The sequence below is a fragment of the Xyrauchen texanus genome, chromosome 24 (genome assembly GCF_025860055.1).
Source record: "Xyrauchen texanus isolate HMW12.3.18 chromosome 24, RBS_HiC_50CHRs, whole genome shotgun sequence".
NCBI classification, from domain to species: Eukaryota; Metazoa; Chordata; class Actinopteri; order Cypriniformes; family Catostomidae; genus Xyrauchen; species Xyrauchen texanus.
Genome location: NC_068299.1, coordinates 40,851,859 through 40,873,700, shown reverse-complemented (window position 1 = coordinate 40,873,700; position 21,842 = coordinate 40,851,859). Strand labels below are relative to the sequence as shown.

Genomic DNA, 21,842 nt, shown 5'->3' with positions numbered 1-21,842 from the left:
ACTTAGCATTTTATAATAATGACATAGTATCTTATAATAATGACTTAGCATTTTATAATAATGACATAGTATCTTATAATAATTACTTAGTATCTTATAATGATGACTTAGTATATTATAATAATGACTTAGTATCTCCTATAATGACTTAGTATCTCATAATATTGACTTAGTATCTTATAATAATGACTTAGTATCTTAGAATAATGACTTTGTATCTCATAATATTGACTTATTATCTCCTAATAATGAGAAACTTTCTCATAATAATGACTTTGTATCTCATAATATTAACTTAATATCTCATAATAATGAGAAACTTTCTCATAATAATGACTTTGTATCTCATAATATTGACTTAATATCTCCTAATAATGAGAAACTTTCTCATAATAATGACTTCGTATCTCATAATATTGACTTAATATCTCATAATAACAAGAAACTTTCTCATAATGACTTAGTATCTCATATAATGACTTAGTATCTCATAATAATTACTCAGTATCTCATAATATTGACTTAGTATCTCATAATAATGACTTGGTATCTCATAGTAATGACTTGGTATCTCATAATAATGACTTGGTAACTCATAATAATTACTTGGTTTCTCATAATAATGACTTAGTATCTCATAATGTTGACTTAGTATCTCATAATAACGAGAAACTTTCTTATAATAGTGACATATTATCTCATAATAATGAGAAACGTTCTCATAATAATGACATAATATCTCATAATAATGACTTAGAATATCATAATTATGACTTAACATCTTATAATAATGACTTAATATCTCATAATGATTTAATATCTCATAATAATGACTTAAAATCTTATAATAATGACTTAGAATCTCATAAGATTGATTAGAATCTCATAATAATGAGAAAAGTTCTCATAATAATGACTTAGTATCTCATAATAATGAGAAACGTTCTGATAATAATGATTAGAATCTTATAATAATGAGAAATTTTCTTATATTAATGACTTAGTATCTCATAATAATGACAATATTTCATAATGATGAGAAACTTTCTCATAATAATAACTAAGTATCTATAAATAATGACTCAGTATCTCAAAATAATGACTTGGTATCTCATATTTCGGCTGACGGAGTACCAAACATGGTGTAGGGTAATTACATATATAATTTAGAGATGTGAACTCAATCAGTTAAAATGGGTATTTTAAATTTAGGAGGGAATTTAGGGTCTCGAAATATGTGAGCTATGAACTAAATTAAACTGTCCTTATTAGGTAAGGAAATGTTTAACGGAATTAGTCGTGTTCAACAACCATTATAAATTAGATAAATGACAAATAACTAGATTATTTGTCTTAATAGATTCTCCACCATTGAAACATAATACAACGAAGAAGCAAGAGGATGAAGAGTCAAGAGCCCGAAGAGTCAAAAGAGAGACTTCTTCCTGTTTGGAACTATTTGAACTGAGATTGTCCGCATCCCCCAAGAGTGTCCTGTGCCAATCAGAAGTGACTTTTCAGAATCACATGGTCGACTGGACTGTGCTTTAAGACAGCTGATTTGTGACCCTTTGTCTTACAAATCTCCCGCTCAAATAGTGCATACTTAATCAGGAACTCTTATATCTTGAGAATGGTACAAGAGACATGATATTCGTTGTCATCAGCTTTCTCTGCATACGCCGTGAATGTTTACATACTAAATATGACATTGTTTCATGAATATTGTACATGTAGTTAACAAAACATTAAAAATTCCTTGTTATAAAATCATACTGGTTAGTTCCTTGGTTATACAACATGGATAAACATTACACATATTTTAAAGAGGTGCATCGGGCTATAATCCTTAATTTATGAGATATAAAAATCACCACAGTTTCAAGCAATTGTCAGAATTACCTAGCAAGACTAGGTATTGTATAAATCATGGATTGAACTGCATTCTGTACATTTTAGATGGTTAAATCAGTAAAGTACTGTGACTTTGTGTGAAATATTCCTGGATTGAGCTGAAATGTCTTAGTATTCGAGTCATGCAAATCTGATGGGCTTTTGGAAGCCTTACAAAGGGAAGTCTGGTTTAACTCTGTGTGGAAGTTCAGAAGGTTACACTGAGGGGACTTTCGGACCAAGCTCGATGCTTGAGTCACTTAATTTATGACGTTGAAGAATTCCAGGATTACAAAGGTTGGGTTTTCTTTGATTCAGATCACGTCACTGCAATTCTTCTGCATATATAATCCAACAATGGCAAGCCTCTGGCAGCATTATACCCAAAAAACGCCGGCGGACCAATAGGTAATTGTTAGCTGGGAAGTCATTATTATGAGAAAGTTTCTCATTATTGCGAGATACTAAGTCAAAATTATGAAAAATGTTCACGTTATTATGAGACACTCTGTCATTATGAGATACTGTCATTAATATCAGAACGTTTCTCATTATTATTGGATACTAAGTAATTATTATGAGAAAGTTTCTCATTATTATGAGATACTAAGTCATTATTTTGAGAAAGTTGCTCATTATTATGAGATATTGTCAATATTATGAGGAAGTTTCTCATTATTATGAGATACTAAGTCAAGTCAATTTTATTTGTATAGTGCCTTTCACAACACACATCGTTTCAAAGCAGCTTTACAGAAGATCAGGCAATAACAGACGATAAAACTGTAATCTCTATAATGTCGATGAATCATCATTGTGTAATTAGATAAAATACAATTGTAAATTATGTTTAAAAATAAGTAATTAAATAATAATTAGATTAATAACCCCAGTGAGCAAGCTGAAGTCGACTGTGGCAAGGAACACAAAACTCCATAAGATGTTGATTAATGGAGAAAAATAACCTTGGGAGAAACCAGACTCACTGTGGGGGACAGTTCCCCTCTGGCTAACATCATGAATATAATGTAAATATTATTTATGTATAGTTAAAGTCATGGTTTAAAATTATTAAACTAAGTAAGTGTTAAGGGTCAGTGTTTAAACATTGATTTTGTTTGAACTGAAAGATTAATGACCAATGTCTTTGAAGTCCATCCTGGATTATCTGCAGTAGTTCACATAAATGCAATTGTCCTTCTTAATTTTTCTTATCTGAAAAACCATCAGTCAAAATTACATTTGATTTATTGACACATATATATTGATAAAATGTGGACATTTACATAAACACGCCCCTTTCAGCCATTTTGCATTGTATTCATTTTTGCTAAGTAACAAATAAAAAGACATCAATTATACACATAGGTACCAAATTTCAAGTCAATTGGATCTACGGTTCAAGAGAAGATTTTTGTAGGTTTTCCCAAATTTTCACTGTACAGGAAAATCCATCATGGCGAAAAGTATGGGTCCTTGAGGCTTTTTTGTTCCCCGTGAGAAATGAGGCATGTACACCAAATTCAGAAGAATTGTAAAAATGGGGTGGAAATGTCATTACTTTAAATATGGAACATTTGGGCGTGGCCTGAAGCGCCCCCATGGGCGAATGTGGAGCATTCTTGGTGTGGAGGTACCCGTTGCCCTGAAGTATCAATGTGCCAAATTAGAAAAATGTTGACCTGTGACTTTTTGAGATATTGGGGTGCAAGGAGAAGAGGAATAATAATAATAATAAAAAAAACAGTCAATAACAATAGATTTCCTCCAACTGGAGGAATCTAATAATAAACCGTTAATAACAATAGATTTCTAATAGAATCTAATAAATCAGCATAAAAATAATCAATAAAACTCTATTGATATTACAATGTGTGGATGAGAAACAGAGAAACAGATCACTTTCACATTCTTGTGTTTTTGGTGATTCATATTCTTCTCTGCATATCGCCCCCTGCTGTCTAGCAAATTGCATATTGTTCTGTTTCTCACAAACACCTATCATATCACTTTTGAAGATATGGATTAAACCACTTTAGTCTTATGGATTACATTTATACTGCCTTTATATGCTTTTTGGAGCATCAAAATTTGGGCCTACAGACCTCAAATATTATTTTAAAAATCTGAATTTGTGTTCTGCAGAACAAAGAAAGTCATGCACATCTGGGATTGCATGAGGGTGTGTAAATAATGAGAGAATTAAAATTTTTGGGTAAACTATCTCTTTAAAGTGATAGCTCAGCCATAATTTAATATTCTGTCATCATTTCTCTACCCTCATTTTGTTCCAAACCAGTGTGAGGCTTTGTACTATGTGGAACACAAAATATGTTACACAGAATGTTAGGGACATTCTTGGTCACTATTCACTTTCAATATATATATATATATATATATATATATATATATATATATATATATATATATATATATATATATATATATATAAACATTCACCGATAGTGACTCTTCTCATTCTGTCTAAAATCTCCTTATTGTGTTGCATGGAAGAAAGAAATTCATACGGGTTTGAAACAACATAATGGTGAATGATGACAGAATTTCCATTAATAATAATTCTGTAATACATGTTAAATGTGTATTATGTAATGGAATGTAGGGGAGTAAACATCTATTATGTGATTTGTGAAAGTAATGAGTTATTCACTTCTTGAGTACTTTTTTAATTGGATACTTTTTACTCTTACTCAAGTCATAATTATGTTAGTACTTTTACTTCTAAAATATTACCTTTTCGTTTACGAATATCAGAGACCCCAGATATTGAACTAATTTCAATTCACCAAGAAAACGCTTAGACTTTAAATTTCTGCTATCAAAGTAACTGCAAGCTTTTTTCCTCTCTTCCAAATACATGTTTTCAATGTTTATTGTGCACACCTCCTGCTTTTTTAAGTGGCAAACTCTTAAAATCGCCCCTCTGTGATGCTTTCTGCAACACTTGTCATGTGGAGGGCGGTGCGGCGCTTGACGCTGGGTTCAGCCTCCAGAACCAAATTAAAACTGCCAAGAAAAGTCGTTTGTCTGAGGCAAAGATGCAAAATCTAATGACAATTGCCCCAGCATCAGTCTCCCTTGATGCGTTTGATTACCTACAGACGAGTTTATGTCAAGGCGGACCAGGAGGAAGGTTTGAGTTGTCGATTGAGTTCTGTTAATTTTTCACATGTTTTGTTCATATTTTAATCGTATTTATTTTTTGTAATATTGTGTTGTTCATATATAATTTTTTAGTAGCATCTACTGTCACTGCGGGGAAAAAACATTCATCTGCTTCATGTGGTGTCTCTATTGTTCATCTGTTCTCTTCAAAAATAAAGATTAAGATTCAACTTTATTGTCATTGTGCAGACTACAGGTACAGAGCCAATGAAATGCAGTTGTTTTCGCATATCCCAACTATGCTGGGGTCAGAGCGCAGGGTCAGCCATGAAACAGCACCCCTGGAGCAGATAGGGTGAAGGGCCTTGCTCAAGGGGCCAACAGTGGTATCTTGGCGGCTTGAACCCCCGACCTTTCGGTCAGTAACACAGAGCCTTAACCGCTGAGCCACAACTGGCCCCTAGATAAATGCAAATAAATGCATAATCTGCTATTGTTACGATTGTAGGAGGAGGCAGACGAGGAGTGAGGATCTACACGCGGGTTTTTATTAAACAAAGTGGAAACAGACAAAACAGGAACAAAGGAAATATCCATGATGGGAAAACAGAAACCGAAAACATCAAGGGTACACAAACTGGGTAAACAAGGCAAAACAACAACTTCTAACATGGGCAAAAACAACAGCATCCAGACATCTACAAACAAGCAACGATCGACAAGGGAATGGAAAACAAACAGGTACAGGTACAGGTACACAAGGTAATGAGACTAAATGACAAACAGGTGAAAACAAGAGTGATGAGGGCCAGGAATCATGGGAACTGTAGTGCATGACAATTAACAAGTGAAACACGGGGCAGACAACAGGGGATCGTGACAGCTATATGCTCCTCCTGTAAGTTCATGATTAAAAATTAAAATGTGAATAAAATAAAAGCTATTAAATGTCGGGAAATAATAGATGACGCACTGTCATCACATACACAAGCACTGTATGTGACTTATTTTTTATAAAAAATTTTGCGTCGCCAAATTTCAAAGATTACAAGTAAACACGATACTAAGACAGACAGAAAACATGGATAAGTTCTTGAAAAGGAAAAATATTGACGATGGTTAGCTAGTGGTGTGCCGTAGAATTTTTTTGCTGTAAAATGGAAGAAAAAAAGGTTAGGAAACACTGATTCCCCGTCTGTCGCTCACTCGAAGAAGCGACACTAGGGGTCTCTCTTGAGTGCCGAATATGCCTCTGATCTATGAAAAAAGGCCAATGAGAATTAGGCAGACAGTATTTGCATACCCCGCCCCTGGACATACGGGTATAAAAGCGGAGAAATACGTCGAGATCATTCAGAAATTGTCTTCTGAGCCAATGGTTGTGTATGCAGTCAGCTGCAAGTCACACACCCATTCCTATTCTTCTGACGTTTGCCTGTTGTTGGATCTACAGTGCACTTCAGTGGCTTTCTCCTTCTCTGCACGGCAGTGCAGTTTGCCCCTGGACGCTTCAACAGTGCAAAACTAAAAGAGTTTATTTAAAAGAGCAAATACACAGCTGGCATTGAACGTTCTTTTCAGGATGCGTCTTTATAAAGATGCCCTTCTGCCCCTGTGTAGTTCCTGGATGCGGTAGAGTGCTCTCCGCTTCAGACGGCCACAGGTGTTGTCTCTTGTGTCTGGGTTGCGATCACACCGAGGCAGCGTTTGTGGATGGTTCATGTTCTCACTGTGAGAGCACGACCATGGCAACGTTGTGGTCGCGGCTCGATTTCAATAGAAAGCATGCCAATCCAGCCGCCCCCCGCATTGCTCCTTCCCACGGGATTGAGGTCGATGCGGCTGGCGATGGAGGCGATCTGGGGACGGCAGCAGGTGCAGCTCCGCCGGGTACGCCCCATCGGACCACCCAGCCCCCGGTGGTCTAGAGCTTGAGGTGGATGAGCTCACCGCTGCATCGGAGAGCGCGGCATGTGATGCTGATTCGGGCCAGCACGCCCAGGCTGAGGCTGACGCGCAGATGTCCGTTATGCTTGCGGCGTGGGGCTGGACAGGAAACCTCCATCCTCCCCACAGCCATCGCGGTTGGATGACTGGTTCCTGGGGGCTCCGTGCCGCTCACAGCCGCGTCCCCCCCTGTCCTGTTTTTCCCGGAAGTGCATGATGAGCTGACATCATCGTGGAGAGCACCCCTCTCCACTCATCACAAAGCCACTCGCTCATCCGCTCTCGCTACCCTCGACGGCAGAGCGGCCCACGTGTACACGGCGATTCCCCAGGTGGACAGGTCTGTTGCGCTCCACCTGTGTCCCGAGAACCCTACCACCTGGCGGGGTCAGAGGACGCGCTGTGTGCCAGCGCCAAGGGGGCGGGGGCCTGGCAAACTGAATAGCGTAACCGAGTCGGATGGTCCGGGCCAGCCACAGCGAGATGGGTTGGGAAGTGAGAGCCACACATCCAATCTCCGTGCTAGGGGCACCAAAGGGACGAGTATTTTTGACGTACCCAGCGGGGCTTCGCAGCGGCAGGGGGAGGGTTAGTGACTGAGGAGGAGGTCTTGTAATGGCGTCCTCTGGACTCGTCAGAACCGGCCGGCCGGGGGACAGTCGTGGGGCTGAAAGCGGATCTGGGGCCGCGTCCAGCGTGCCAGGACTGTTGAGATCTGGTGGCAGAGTGCCGTGAGAACGGCATTTGCGGGCCAGATGACCCAGAGACAAAGGAAATATCTCTTTTATTGAGAATTTGGGTACGGCTGCCCCGGTTAAGGGGAGCGGCAAATGAAACGTTTTCAAAGAAAGATTCTCCTCTCGGCCCTCCACCGAGGGACGGAGTGGTTTTACCATCTCCGGAGCTAACGTCTTGGGCTCTGGGTCATCCGTCTCAGGAGCGCGGAGCGCTTGACGCGTGGGCTGAGATCTGGGGCGGCAGGTTTGCGGCGGGGCAGGATATGTGAAATCGTCTCCATCTGTTTCTTCACCTCAGAGAACTGCTGGGTGAAGTCCTCCATGGTGTCGCCGAAGAGACTGAACTGGGAAACTGGAGCGTCAAGAAAGCGAACCTTGTCGGTCTCACGCATCTCGACCAAGTTCAGCCATAGGTGTCGTTCCTGGACCACGAGGGTGGCCATCGCCTGCCCGAGTGACTGTGCCGTGACCTTTGTGGCTCTGAGGGCAAGGTCGGTCGCTGAGTGCAGTTCCTGCAGCACGTCGGGATCAGGGCTACCCACGTGCAATTCTTTAAGTGCCTTGGCCTGTTGGACTTGCAGGAGGGCCATGGCATGCAGGGCAGAAGCGGCATTTCCAGTGGCGCTGTAGGCCTTCGCTGTCAACAAGGATGTTGTCCTACAGGCCTTGGAAGGGAGTACAGGGCGACCCCGCCAGGTGGTAGGGTTTTCGGGGGCATAAGTGTAGCGCAACAGCCCTATCCACCGGGGAAATCGCCGTGTGGAGTTAGCGAGAGCGGATGAGCGTGTGGCTTTGTGATGTCATGTGGTGAACGTGATCTCCACAGCAACGTCAGCTCATCATGCACCTCCGGGAAAAACGGGACCCAAGGAACCAGTCATCCAACCGCGATGGCTGTGGGGAGGATGGGGGTTCCAGTCCAAGCCCATGCTGGCGGCGGCCCGGGAAAGCATGTCGGACATCTGAGCGTCAGCCTCAGCTTGGGCGTGCTGTCCCGAAGGCGGCCCAAGGGAGTCATCCGCATCAGACATCGCGCTCTCCGATGCAGCGGCAAGCTCATCCACTTCGAGCTCCAGAGGATAGGCGAACTGGCTGTGAGGCGAGCCGCTGTTGCCTCGAGCACGGATGGAAGTCAACGAGCGCGCCGGGGGATGGGTGGTCCGAGGGGGGGTACCCGACAGAGCCGGACCCGCTGCCATCCCCATATCGATTCCAGCGCCACTCGCATCATCCTCAATCCTGTGGAAGGAGGAGCAAGGCTGGAGTGGCTTGCTTTCGGTTGAAAGCGAGCCACGACCGCAACGTTGTCATGGTCATACTCTCGCAGTGAGAGCATGAGCCATCCACAAACGCAGCCTCGGTGTGATCGCTACCCAGACACACGAGACAACACCTGTGGCCATCTGAAGCGGAGAGCACTCTACCGTATCCAGGAACTACACAGGGGCGGAAGGACATCTTTAAAAAGATGCATCCTGAAAAAGACGTTCAATGCCGCTGTGTATTTTGCTCTTCTAGAGAAAATAACTCTTTTAGAGGAAATCACTCTTTTAACTAACTCTTTCGAGTTTGGGTTGTACTGCGCTTTTGAAGCGCCCAGGGGCAATGCCGTGCAAAGAGAAATCGCCGCTGTAATGCGCCCTCAATCCAACAGCATGCAGTAGCGTCAGAGGAATACAGGAACGGCTGTGTCTAAACGCGAACAGCATGCACAACCATCGGCTCCATGAACTCTAGTATTTGCCTCGCCTTTATACCCGTATGTCCGGGGGCGGGGTATGCAAATACTGACTGCCAACTTCTCATTGGCCTTTTTTCATAGATCAGAGGTATATTCGGTGCTCAAGAGAGACCCCTAGTGTTGCTTCTTCGACACAACGTCGAAGAGAGCGACATACGGGGAACTATAGTTTGCTAATATTAAATCTGTGGAGTGGTTAAAAAAAATTTAATGACTTAAACTTCTGACATCAACTGTATGTAGTTAACAGAATTTTAACTCATGAGTCTATGGCCATGTTCACAATGGCATACTATCCATACTACTCTCTCTGTTTTTGCCAAACACAGATAGAACAGAAACAATCAGAATAGTATAGTAATAAGGCATTCAGTAGCAGTACACGGTCTAAATGTTCTGTGGAGGGTGCCACAACACGTTATTGGAATGCACAGGGCGCATTTTGTTTGACACAGATTGGACACAATCCTATGTCGCATAATGGGTTGATCGGCCCTGCATGGGGTTCAGGAGAGTGACGTCACACAGTTAAAAAAATACAAAAATAAGTAGTTTAATATCTCAAAAACCAAACCAGCATTAACATTTATTTTTGTGGCACACATCAGCACAAACTAATATTATAGTTTTGGTGATGATTTAATTATATTGTGTGCCAACTTCACATAAGCAAAATATTTGATCCATGTCTGATAATGTGTAGACATTAAAAAATGATTTTGGGGGGCCTGGGTGCCTCATCGAATGAAGATACTAATTACCACCCCTGAAGTCACAAGTTCAAATCCATGGCATGCTGAATGACTCCAGCCAGGTCTCCAAAGCAACCAAATTGGCCCGGTTGCTAGGGAGGGTAGAGTCACATAGGGTAACCGCCTCGTGGTCACTATAATGTGGTTCTCTCTAGGTGGGGCGCGTGGCGAGTTATATGTGGATGCCGCGGAGAATAGTGTGAAGCCTCCACATGTGCTGTGTCTCCACGGTGCGCTCAACAAGTCATGTGATAAGATGTGCGGATTGGTGGTCTCAGACGCGGATTGAGGTAAGTCATTACGCCACCACAAGGACTTAGAGCACATTGGAAATTGGGTTTTTCAAATTGGGGAGAAAAAAGGGGAGAATATAAATAAATAAATACATAATTTTAACAACAGGGGTGAACATATATTTTTTTTGTGGTTGTGTCATTACTGAATCTTCAGTATGACCTGTGTAGTCTTATTCCTAAAACAAAGGAATACTTATTAAGCTAGTTTTTGTTTTGGTGAATCACTCACTTGTGAATCAATCAAAGGAGTTGTTGAATTCATGACTCAAAATTAACCATAAAATTCAACAACTATGTTACTGTATGTATTCCTAAACCTCATGAGACTTAAATCAAGGTAATTACTAACAGTGTTATTTTATATCAAATTAAATGTTATTTCATTTATAGTTAGGACCTATTATTGGATTGCATTTATGCCATCTCTAAACACAAATGGCAAAAACTAATACCGTAATTTTATTTCTGATTTGTTATTTGTTCTGTTGAAATATGAGTGGTTAAATTCCTTGGAATCACATTATATATATTTACAACCATTCCCCCAGAACATTAACCCCCTCATCCAACACAAACAGATATCCCAGTGGTCAAATGCCAGTTGACCAAGACACAGAAATAGAAAATATTTAGAAATATAAATAAAAAAATCATAATAAAGTACAACACATCTCCCTCCACTCCCCCTCCCCAAGAGCCTTCTAAAAAGCCTAAATAGCTGCCCCATTTCTTATTCAATAAATCCATGTTGCTTAGCCTTCTATGTGACAAATCTCAATTGTCTCTACCCTTCCCATCTCCACTCACATAAACGAGGGCACTCCAGCTGACTTCTATCCTCTAAGGATGCCATCATAGCACCAGCCTGGATCCAGGATCCTGCCTTCATGTACATATACCCTACATCAATGACCGCCCCATCACCTAAAACAAAGTTTGGGGCAAAATGAGATTTGAGTACCTAATACGTCACACATAAAACTCTGAACCCTCAACCAAAATTCTTGTATCTTAACACACCACCAAAAAACATGGGTTTGGCATAGCCAGCAGGTTGGTGTATGCTACCCCCAAAAATTGCAAAAAGCAATTAAAAAACTTTAATCACTAAAACCCAAATTTCACAGTTTTTTGGCCCTGGCACAAAATGACAAGCTAACATAATTTCACTAATCATATCAGCAGCACCTGGGAAAGTATGAATGAGTACTAGTCAGATGAAATCACTATCATTCTGATTGGATTATAAGACTGATCGCTATAAAAAGAATTAAGTGCTTCCAATCATTGTGTTTTTGTTAGCAATGGTTACCTCTAAAGAAAGACATGCAGCCATCATTGCTTTGCATCAAAATGGCCTCATATGCAAGGAAATTGCTGCAAAGAATATTGCACCTGAAAGAACCATTTACCGGATCATCAAGAACTTCAAGGATAGAGGTTCAGCAAGCACCAGGCTCATCTCCTCCTGAGTCGTCGCCTACGGAATCGTGTCTCCACCAGTCAATATTGCTCAATAGTGGTAGCAGGTTGGTGTGAGTGCATCTGCATGCACAGCGAGGCAAAGACTTTTGGACAATGGCCTGGTGTCAAGAAGGGCAGAAAAGAAGCCACTTCTCCACAAGAAAAACATCAAGGACAGACTGAAATTCTGCAGGAAGTACAAAGACTGGACAGCAGAAAACTGGTTCAAAGTTATTTTCTCTGATGAAGCCCCCTTCTGACTGTTTGGGACATCTGGACAATCAACAGTCCGGAGATGAAAAGGTGAATGCTACCATGAGTCCTGTGTTGTGCCAAAAGTGAAGCATCCTGAGACCATCCGTGTGTGGGGTTGCTTTTCATCCAAGGGAGTGGGCTCTCTCACAATTCTGCCCAAAAACACTGCCACGAATAAAGAATGGTATCAAAACATCCTGCAAGAGCAACTTCTCCCAACGACCCAGGAGCAATTTGGTGATGATCAGTGCATTTTCCAGCATGATGGGGCACCATGTTACAAGGCAAGAGTAATAATGAAGTGACTCAGAGATCATTACATTGAAATTTTGGATCTGTGGTCAGGCAATTCCCCGGATCTTAATCCCATAGAGAACCTGTGGTCAATCCTCAAAAAGCGAGAGGACAAGCAGAAGCCCACAAATTGTGATCAACTACAAGCACTAATAAGGCAAGAATGGATTGCCATCAGTCAGGATTTAGCCCAGAAGCTGATATCCTGCATGCAAGAGCGAATTGCAGAGGTTATGAAGTGGAAGTATTAATAGATCATTTTGGATTCTGCCATATGCTTGAGGTAACATTTACATCTACAGGGAGAGATTGTAGCAGATAGATACATTTTGGAATACAATAAATTTTAATAACATTAACCTTCCCAATTATAGATAAATGTAATGAAGCCCACATCGTTTGAAAACCTTTTTATTAAGGGGTCAAAATTAACTACATCACACAATTTTACTGGGAATAAAATGCCCAGATACTTAATGCCCTGTTTAGGCCACTGGAAGGCACCTGGCTGAAAAGCTGTTAGGCTACATGTCAGTACGCTGTCAGAGCCAAGTGAAGTCCAGACAAGTCACTGGACTTCCTGTTGCTGACGGCATGCTGCACAAGTGTTTGTTTGTAACCTGCTTAGGCTGCTTAGTATTGCTTATTCTTATTCTCAAACGTTCATCGTTATATTCATCGTTCATCATTATATCCTTTAACTACAACACATAGAGACAGTATCTCCTAGATATCTCATAGAGTCTGTGTCTGTTCCCTGAACTACCAAACACAAAACCCTCACTAAATCATTTAGAAAAAATGTGATTAATGTCAAACTTGAACAAACTAATTAAAGATACATATCTGAAAACTTAAATAGGGCTACTAAACATTAGATCTCTTTCTACCAAAGCATTTTTCTGTTAATAAAATGATTACAGATCATAGATTAGATTAGAAACCTGGCTTAAACCAGATGAATATATTAGTTTAAATGGATCTACTCCCCCAGGTTATTGTTATAAACATGAGCCTCGTCTGAAGGGTCGAGGAGGAGGTGTTGCCACAATTTACAGTGAAGTTTTTGGTGATACTCAGAGGACAGGATATATATGTAAGTCTTTTGAACTAATAATACTTAATTTGACACCGTCAGATATAAATAAAAAATCTCTGTCATCTTTTGTCCTTGCTACAATGTATAGATCACCCGGGCCTTATTCTGATTTCCTTGGTGAATTTTTAATTTTTTTTATCAAATCTTGTAGTTACTGTAGATAGAATTTTAATTGTTGGTGACTTCAACATTCACATGAAAATGATACATTAGGATACTCAACTCTCTTGGAGTCAGACAAAATGTAACAGGACCAACTCATCGGCATAATCATACGCTAGATTTTATTCTGTCTTATGGAGTTGATGTTGATAATATTGATTGCAGCAGAGCGATGAAATCTCGGATCATTACCTCGTCTCTTGTATGCTGCAATTAGCTAATGTTACTCAATAACATTACACCACGCTATCATTCAGATAGAACTATTCTTTCGACCACTAAAGATAGCTTCACTAATAATCTTCCAGATCTATCTCATACACTCAATAAACCCCAAAGCCCAGAAGAACTTGATGAAATAACAAAAAAATATAAATGCAGTCTTCTCTAGCACTCTTGATATTTTCGCCCCACTTTGATTAAAGAAAACTAAAGAAACAAGCCCTGCGTTGCAGCACAAGAGTAATGACTTCATGAATTTCTTTACAGTTAAAATCTAAATAATCAGAAATAAAATTGGAATTATGAAAATCTATTATAACAACTCAGAAAACAGTGTCTAATAATATTCCTCACATGCAACTTCAATCCTTCACTGTCATAGGTCATGAAGAGCTAACAAAACTTATCGAAACATCAAAAGACACAACATTTTTTGTTAGATCCTATACCAAATAAGCTCTTAAAATTGAAATCTCCTGTAATTTCAGAACCTCTTCTTAAAGGGTAACTAAACCCTAAACCAACTTTTTTTAGTTAATGATCTGTAAGAATGGGGCTTTATTAGTACTGGTCATTGATTCAAGTATTTTTTTTTGACATTTGTGTATAAAGTGTTTTAATTCTACAATATATGGTGTAAAAACGTCTGAGTGCTGCCCTCTTCAGGTTGAACGGTGGCTACTGCAGTTGAATTTTCCTATTGGCTGTTTGCGGTAGTTCGTGACGTAAGTGGTGAGAGCTGACGTAAGCAGGTTCCAGCTCACTACGCCCTTGGTACGAGCTACCACGCCTATGGCAGTATAAAAACCATCTCGTTTCGTCAAAACCACTGTAGCGAGTCAGGAGTTGAAATTGCGAGTATTGAAAACGATCAGGATAGAGTATTTTAGCATCTATTTAGCATAGCATTTATATAGTTATTTAGATTATTTCGTGTAGCCTAGGTAGTTAATTAGCATATTTGTTAGTGTAGTATTGTTAGAAGCATAGTTAGTTAGTAGCATAGTATTAAGGTCAGTTAGGATAGCTTCAAGTTAGCGTAGATTATCTGTATTTAGTACAGTGGTCAGGATGGTACGTAGGTGTAGTGTTGCTGGTTGCAACAGCACTGCTGGACTGTATAGCTTTCCAGCAGACTTGGAAATTAGGTGCCAGTGGTTGCATGTCCATGGCCTGGAAGACCGTGAGTTCCCGCCTAGAGCTGGAGGAGTGTGCAAACTGCATTTTACGCGGGATTGCTTCTCCAACGCAATGGAGGTGGAAATGGGCTTCTCCAAACAGCTCGCGCTGAAAAGCGGCGCAGTGCCAAATGCTGCTCCTCCTGCATGGACTCCACCACCGCAGCGGCGTCTTGAGGTGAGTGATCATATATATTTGAATCACAATTTATGGTTAGGCTAAAGTTAATCCTCTGGGGTCGACAAACGCACCGACGCATTTTGCTGGATTTTTTCACATAGCGGCAAAATATGAATATGCCTACAGAGCGCGCGCTATTGACATCAACTTGATAAAACTCATCAGATTCATGTACATGTCGTCTTGCGACCGTGTGAGGAATAATAATAACATAATAGTAATACAATTCACCCTCCTCCACTTCAGGTGAAGGTGGGGGAGAAAAGTCCTTGACTTCAAAAGACCGCTCCGTGGCAAAGCTACTTGCGTCACCCCAGTCACTCTCCATTTTAGAGTCTGACAGCAGCGGTCAATTAATCCATCACTACGGGTCTCAGGTGCATGCCCCCCCGCTCATCCCCACCCTCGGTTCGTCCCCTCTATCCCCGCTGGGGTCTGCCCACTTTTCCAGCATTTTTCAAATATTGCTAGTGGGTGGAGTCAGACTCTGAGCAGGGGTTTAGTTACCCTTTAATTTTATTAACTCCTCGCTATGCTTAGGACATGTCCCAAGAAACTTTAAAATGGCAGTTATCAAACCACTTATTAACCAGAACTGGCTAATTATAGACCGATTTCAAATGTCCGTTTATGTCAAAAATACTAGAAAAGGTAGTATCCTCCCAAATACGATCATTTCTACAGTGAAATAGTATATACTTAGAATTTCAGTCAGGATTTAGGCATCATCAGAGTACAGAGACTGCACTTATCAGAGTTACAAATGACTTGCTCTTATCATCTTATCACGGCTGCATTTCTCTTCTTTTAGATCTTAGTCCTCCATTCGACACGATAGATCACGACATTCTCTTGAGTAGGCTAGAGAATTATGTTGGCATTTGTGGATTTGAAATAGCATGGTTTAGGTCCTATTTAGCAGACCGCTACCACTTTATCTATGTAAATGAGGAATTGTCAAACCAAACAAAAGTAAAATATGGAGTGCCACAGGGATCAGTTTTAGGGCCTCTGCTTTTCTCCTTGTATATGCTTCCCCTGGGAGATATTATCAGGAATTGGGGAAGTTTCCACTGCTATGCCGACGATACACAACTTTATATTTCTTCAAAACCTGATGAGATTTCACAATTCTCCAAATTAGCAGTGTATCAATGAAATAAAGGAATGGATGGCCAGAAATTTCCTTCAACTCAATTATGACAAAACAGAGGTACTAATTATTGGACCAAAAAACTCTAAAAATAAGCCACTACAATATAATTTGACTCTCGATGGATGTAGTTACATCATCTTCAACAGCGAAGAACTTAGGTGTTATATTTGATACCAATCTGTCCTTTGAAAATCAAATTACTAATGTTTGTAGAACAGCATTCTTCCACCAAAGAAATACTGCTAAATTACGGCACATGCTCTGTTGCTGAAAAACTAATTCATGCGTTCATGACCTTAAGACTAGATTATTATAATGCATTACTCGGAGGATGTCCAGCAAGATCAATAAATAAACTTCAATTGGTTCAAAATGCAGCAGCCAGAGAGTGCTAACGAGAACCAAGTAATAGGATCATATTAGCCCCATTTTATCATCGTTACATTGGCTACCTGTTAAATTCTGTATTATTTAAAAATTCTGTTAACTACGTACAAAGCTTTGAATGGTCTAGCTCCACAGTACTTAAGTGACCTTCTACCACGCTATATTCCATCACGTTCATTACGATCGCAAAATTCTGGCCTGTTAATAGTTCCTAGAATATCAATATCCACAAAAGGAGGTAGATCCTTTTCATATTTGGTTTTCATATTTGGTTCCTATACTATGGAATAGTATCCCTAACACTGTTCGAGATGCAGACACACTCCCTCAGTTTAAGTCTAGGCTAAAGACTCCTCTTTAGCAAGGCATACACCTAATTTATACTCCAACCCACAATTAGGCTGCTTTAGTTTAGTCTGCCGGAACCAGAAACATTGATCATGATTTATAACTGCAAAAATTGAATGGCATCTATGCTTATATTATTTTATTTGTATCCGTGTCTCAACCTTGGGACTCCTATCCTGAGGTGACCAGAACCGGCTGGATCCAGCACCATCCCTGCTTCATGTTGGACTCCACTGCTTCATGTCGCTGAATGATGATGACTAAATGCAGCCAGTGCCAGCCAAACATCACTTCAGTCCATTATGATGAACTTCAGAGGATGAACTGATGCCAACTCCAACCATAAGACATGGGATACTTCATATGCCATTGTCTGAACCTTGCTATATGGACCACACCGAACCTCACCAAAATTACAGGCCAGGTTGAAGTGCGTTTCACATCCGGGATCTCTGCCTGCATCACCTTAGTCATCTATGTGAACTTCTGCAGTTAATCCAGGATGGACTTCAAAGACATTGGTCATTAATCTTACAGTTCAAACAAATCAGAATCAGAAAAAGCTTTATTGCCAAGTAAGTTTTTTACGCATACAAGGAATATGTTTTTGTGTTGTAGGTGCATGTCACACATTCTCTAAATATAAGAAAGTTAAGAGAAACAAGTATTCAAATATAAGCAATATAAATATAAATATAGTCACACAGTATATACTAAAAGTAAGAATACAAATAAAAGAGAGCAGTACAAACAAAATCAATGTTTAAACACGGACTCTTAACACTTACCATGACTTTAACTATACATAAGTAATATTTACATTATATTCATGATATTATAAAGAGGGGAACTGTCCCATCACAGTGTGTCTGGTTTCTCCCAAGGTTATTTTTCTCCATTAATCAACATCTTATGGAGTTTTGTGTTCCTTGCCTCAGTCGCCTTCAGCTTGCTCACTGGGGTTATTAATACAATTATTATTTAATTACTTATTTTAAACACGATTAACAATCGTATTTTATCCAATTACACAATGACGATTCATCAACATTATAGACATTACAGTTATATCGTCTGTTAATGCCTGATCTTCTGTAAAGCTGCTTTGAAATGATGTGTGTTGTGAAAGGTGCTATACAAATAAAATTGACTTGACTTCAATGTTCAGTGAGTCAGGTCCACTTGGCTGTATCAAGAGCATCACATAATAACTTAATCACTGACTTTATAAAAGGACATTGCATGTCGTGGCCAGTATCCATTCTCAATTTGGCTGGGAACATCAGTACAAAAGTGATCTTCCATTGATGTAAGAGCTTCTTGCATTCCATGAATTAATCATGTTTCTCTCGTCAAATTTGTAAAGTCTGGGAACAAGAAAATGTTGTGGTTCTTCCAAGAAAGCCTTCCTTAACTCCTAGCGTAAAAAATTATCTTTATCGGATGATCTCAGAAATTTTGCCAGAATTGTTTGGGGCCTGTCTCCCTCCAACGGATCTCCGAGCCGGAACCCTGTGAGCTTGCTTGATTTCCAGCTTATGGCCTGTTATGTCGAGCAGACTAGGGAAGAGCTTGTCTAGGAATTTCACCATATCTCTGCCTTCTTCATTCTCAGGAATTCCAAAAATGTGGACATTGTTTCGCCGATTACGATTTCGCAAGGTCTTCCAATTTTTCCCAAACGCATTACAAATCCACCTTGGTCGTTAGTGGGTTAGCAACTAATTCCCTCTCTGATGACTCCAGATAATCGATCCGTTTTTCCACGTCCCCCATTCTTTTAACCAACTCAGAGAATTTAGTCTCCATGGCAGTGATCGATCAACGTATTACAGCAAGATCCTCCAAGTCCGCAACATTGAATCACTCTCGCCGCACCGTCCAAATTGAGTTTCTGGTCTGCGGCCCTGTCATGGGTGTCAGCTTGAGCACGTAAGTGTCTTTTAATGTCTCCAGAGCCCGAAGATTTTGAATTCTTTGACATGTTATGGATCAGGGTGTATCGAATCTCACCGGTTTGACATAAAAAGTATAAAAAAAAGTAGCAGAGTGCGCAGAGCTCTCGGTTCACACGTCAGACCCTCGCATGGCGCCACACGACTCGAGTGGATAAATTCCTTACAATTACCATCCCTATTTATGACCTCTGTATATTCTGCGTTTACTGGCAGAGTTAATGGTTTACTCTGGACAGTTGCCATTTTTTCCCTTCTAATCTAGAATGAACAAAGAATTTTTTGATGAATGACATCTCTTGCATAGTCCTGGAAAAAATTAAAACAAGCAAAAAAACAATCTTATATTCCTTGAAAAGGAATATAATTTTGAAGCATCTGTGCAAACCCTGGATGGTTCTCCTTTGACTTTTCCAGTTGTACAAATGGTATGCAAGGCCGAAGTTGCCACAGAAGTAATAATGAAATGAAAGCAAATTAATTTAACTAGATATTAAATGGATAGTTCACTCTACTTCCAGTGCTGCTCCTGTGATGCTTACACCATGAAGTGTGAATAACTTGTTAACAGGGTGTCGATTTGAATGTGTATATCTCACAAACAAGATGTAAATTAAACATTTTACTGCAACATTTATAGTTCATGAGGACACCCACATATTGAAGGCTTATTTGTTTGCATTTACTCATTCACAATTCTTTTGTAGAGTTATCATTAGTATTTATTTTCATACATTTGCAAAGACGTTATGAACGAGCATCATAGGGCAGCATATTCAAACAATTGTAACTCAAAAAAAAATTGTATGTGCCGAAACACTACCCCATATTTTATATTATTAAAAGAGGATTATCAAGTTATGTTATCCTGGCAATAAAATAAAAACAAAAGAAAAAATTATTCCTCATTGCATAAGAATAATCAAATTAAATATTGTAAAATATTTTTGAAAAAGGTCACAATTTTCTAAAGTTAGTATTGTGACCACATTATTTGTATATTTGTCTCAATACATGCATTTCAGCTTTACGCTACAAATGAAGATTATGCGATTCGTTATCTGTCGTAATATTTTTATTATTTGTAGTAATGAGTATTTAATAAGCTTAATGATAAGCAGAGATATCCTGGTCATTATATGACATGTCATGATAAACTTTAATAAGCCAACACAATTTTTGGGCTTTGTTGATTGTGCTTTTAGTTTCTGTTTGTGATTAACACTGGTTTAACAGAAAAATGCAAGATATTTGGCTACAATATTCTGAAGACCCACTCACATGGAAAAACATGACAGAGACAATAATTAATTAAAAACAATTTTTGCTGGCATTTTAATTTGAGAAAGAAATTATTAACAGCAGCAGGAAAAAGATAGTGAGCTGTTGTCTACCTTATGACAGATCAGATATATATATATATATATATATATATATATATATATATATATTAGTAATAACCAGTCAATTCGTCTTGTAAAACTGTAGAGGGCACGTTGGTTTCCGAAGACATAATTAATGGCATTCCACATCTTATAGCGTGTTCCTTGCAATGGCGTTCAGTGTACGCACTTTAGTCACATCGGCCACTTTTACAGCATATTCTGGTACAGAGATAGAACCTCCCATATTCACATTATAATTCCTAAAGAAGAGAGCATAAACAAACAAAAAAGAAAGTCCTTACAAAGGAAACATTTCAACAAGAATCATGTATTTACTTCAGCTCTCCAGCAGTCCTTGCAGGAGCGAGAAGAACAGTGGAATTCCTGAGCCCCGGAACCTTCAAGAATCCTCTGAAGATTTCGTTCTGTAATTCCTCCCCCTGCACAAAAGAAACATCATGGAGAACCAAATCTGAACTACTAAATGTCATTTAAACCTGAAGTGTGTAATTTTTGCACCATTAGCATCACCAAATGGAAGTGTCACAATAAACATGGTTTTCAAATTGGATCGCTTTCCAAATACAGGTGAAACTCGAAAAATTTGAATATTGTGCAAAAGTTCATTAATTTCAGTAATTCAACTTAAAAGGTGAAACTAATATATTATATAGACTCATTACAAGCCAAGTAAGATATTTCAAGCCTTTATTTGATATAATTTTGATGATTATGGCTTACAGCTTATGAAAACCCCAAATTCAGAATCTCAGAAAATTAGAATATTACATGAAATCAATAAAAAAAAAAGGATTTTAAATACAGAAATGTCGGCCCTCTGAAAAGTATAATCATTCATATGTACTCAGTACTTGGTTTGGGCCCCTTTTGCATTAATTACTGCCTCAATGCGGCGTGGCATGGATGCTATCAGCCTGTGGCACTGCTGAGGTGTTATGGAAGACCAAGATGCTTCAATAGCGGCCTTCAGCTCTTCTGCATTGTTTGGTCTCATGTCTCTCATCTTTCTCTTAGCAATGCCCCATAGATTCTCTATGGGGTTCAGGTCAGGCGAGTTTGCTGGCCAATCAAGCACAGTAATACCATGGTCACTGAACCAGGTTTTGGTACTTTTGGCAGTGTGGGCAGGTGCCAAGTCCTGCTGGAAAATGAAGTCAGCATCTCCATAAAGCTTGTCTGCTGAAGGAAGCATGAAGTGCTCTAAAATGTCCCGGTAGACGGCTGCGTTGACTCTGGACATAAT

At 39.6% G+C, this 21,842-nt stretch overlaps 1 pseudogene; it reads right to left on the bottom strand.

The window, feature by feature from the left end:
- Positions 1–19,904: 19,904 nt before the first annotated feature.
- LOC127617535 (copper homeostasis protein cutC homolog) overlaps positions 19,905–21,842 on the bottom strand; it is a 48,797-nt pseudogene continuing 46,859 nt past the window's right edge.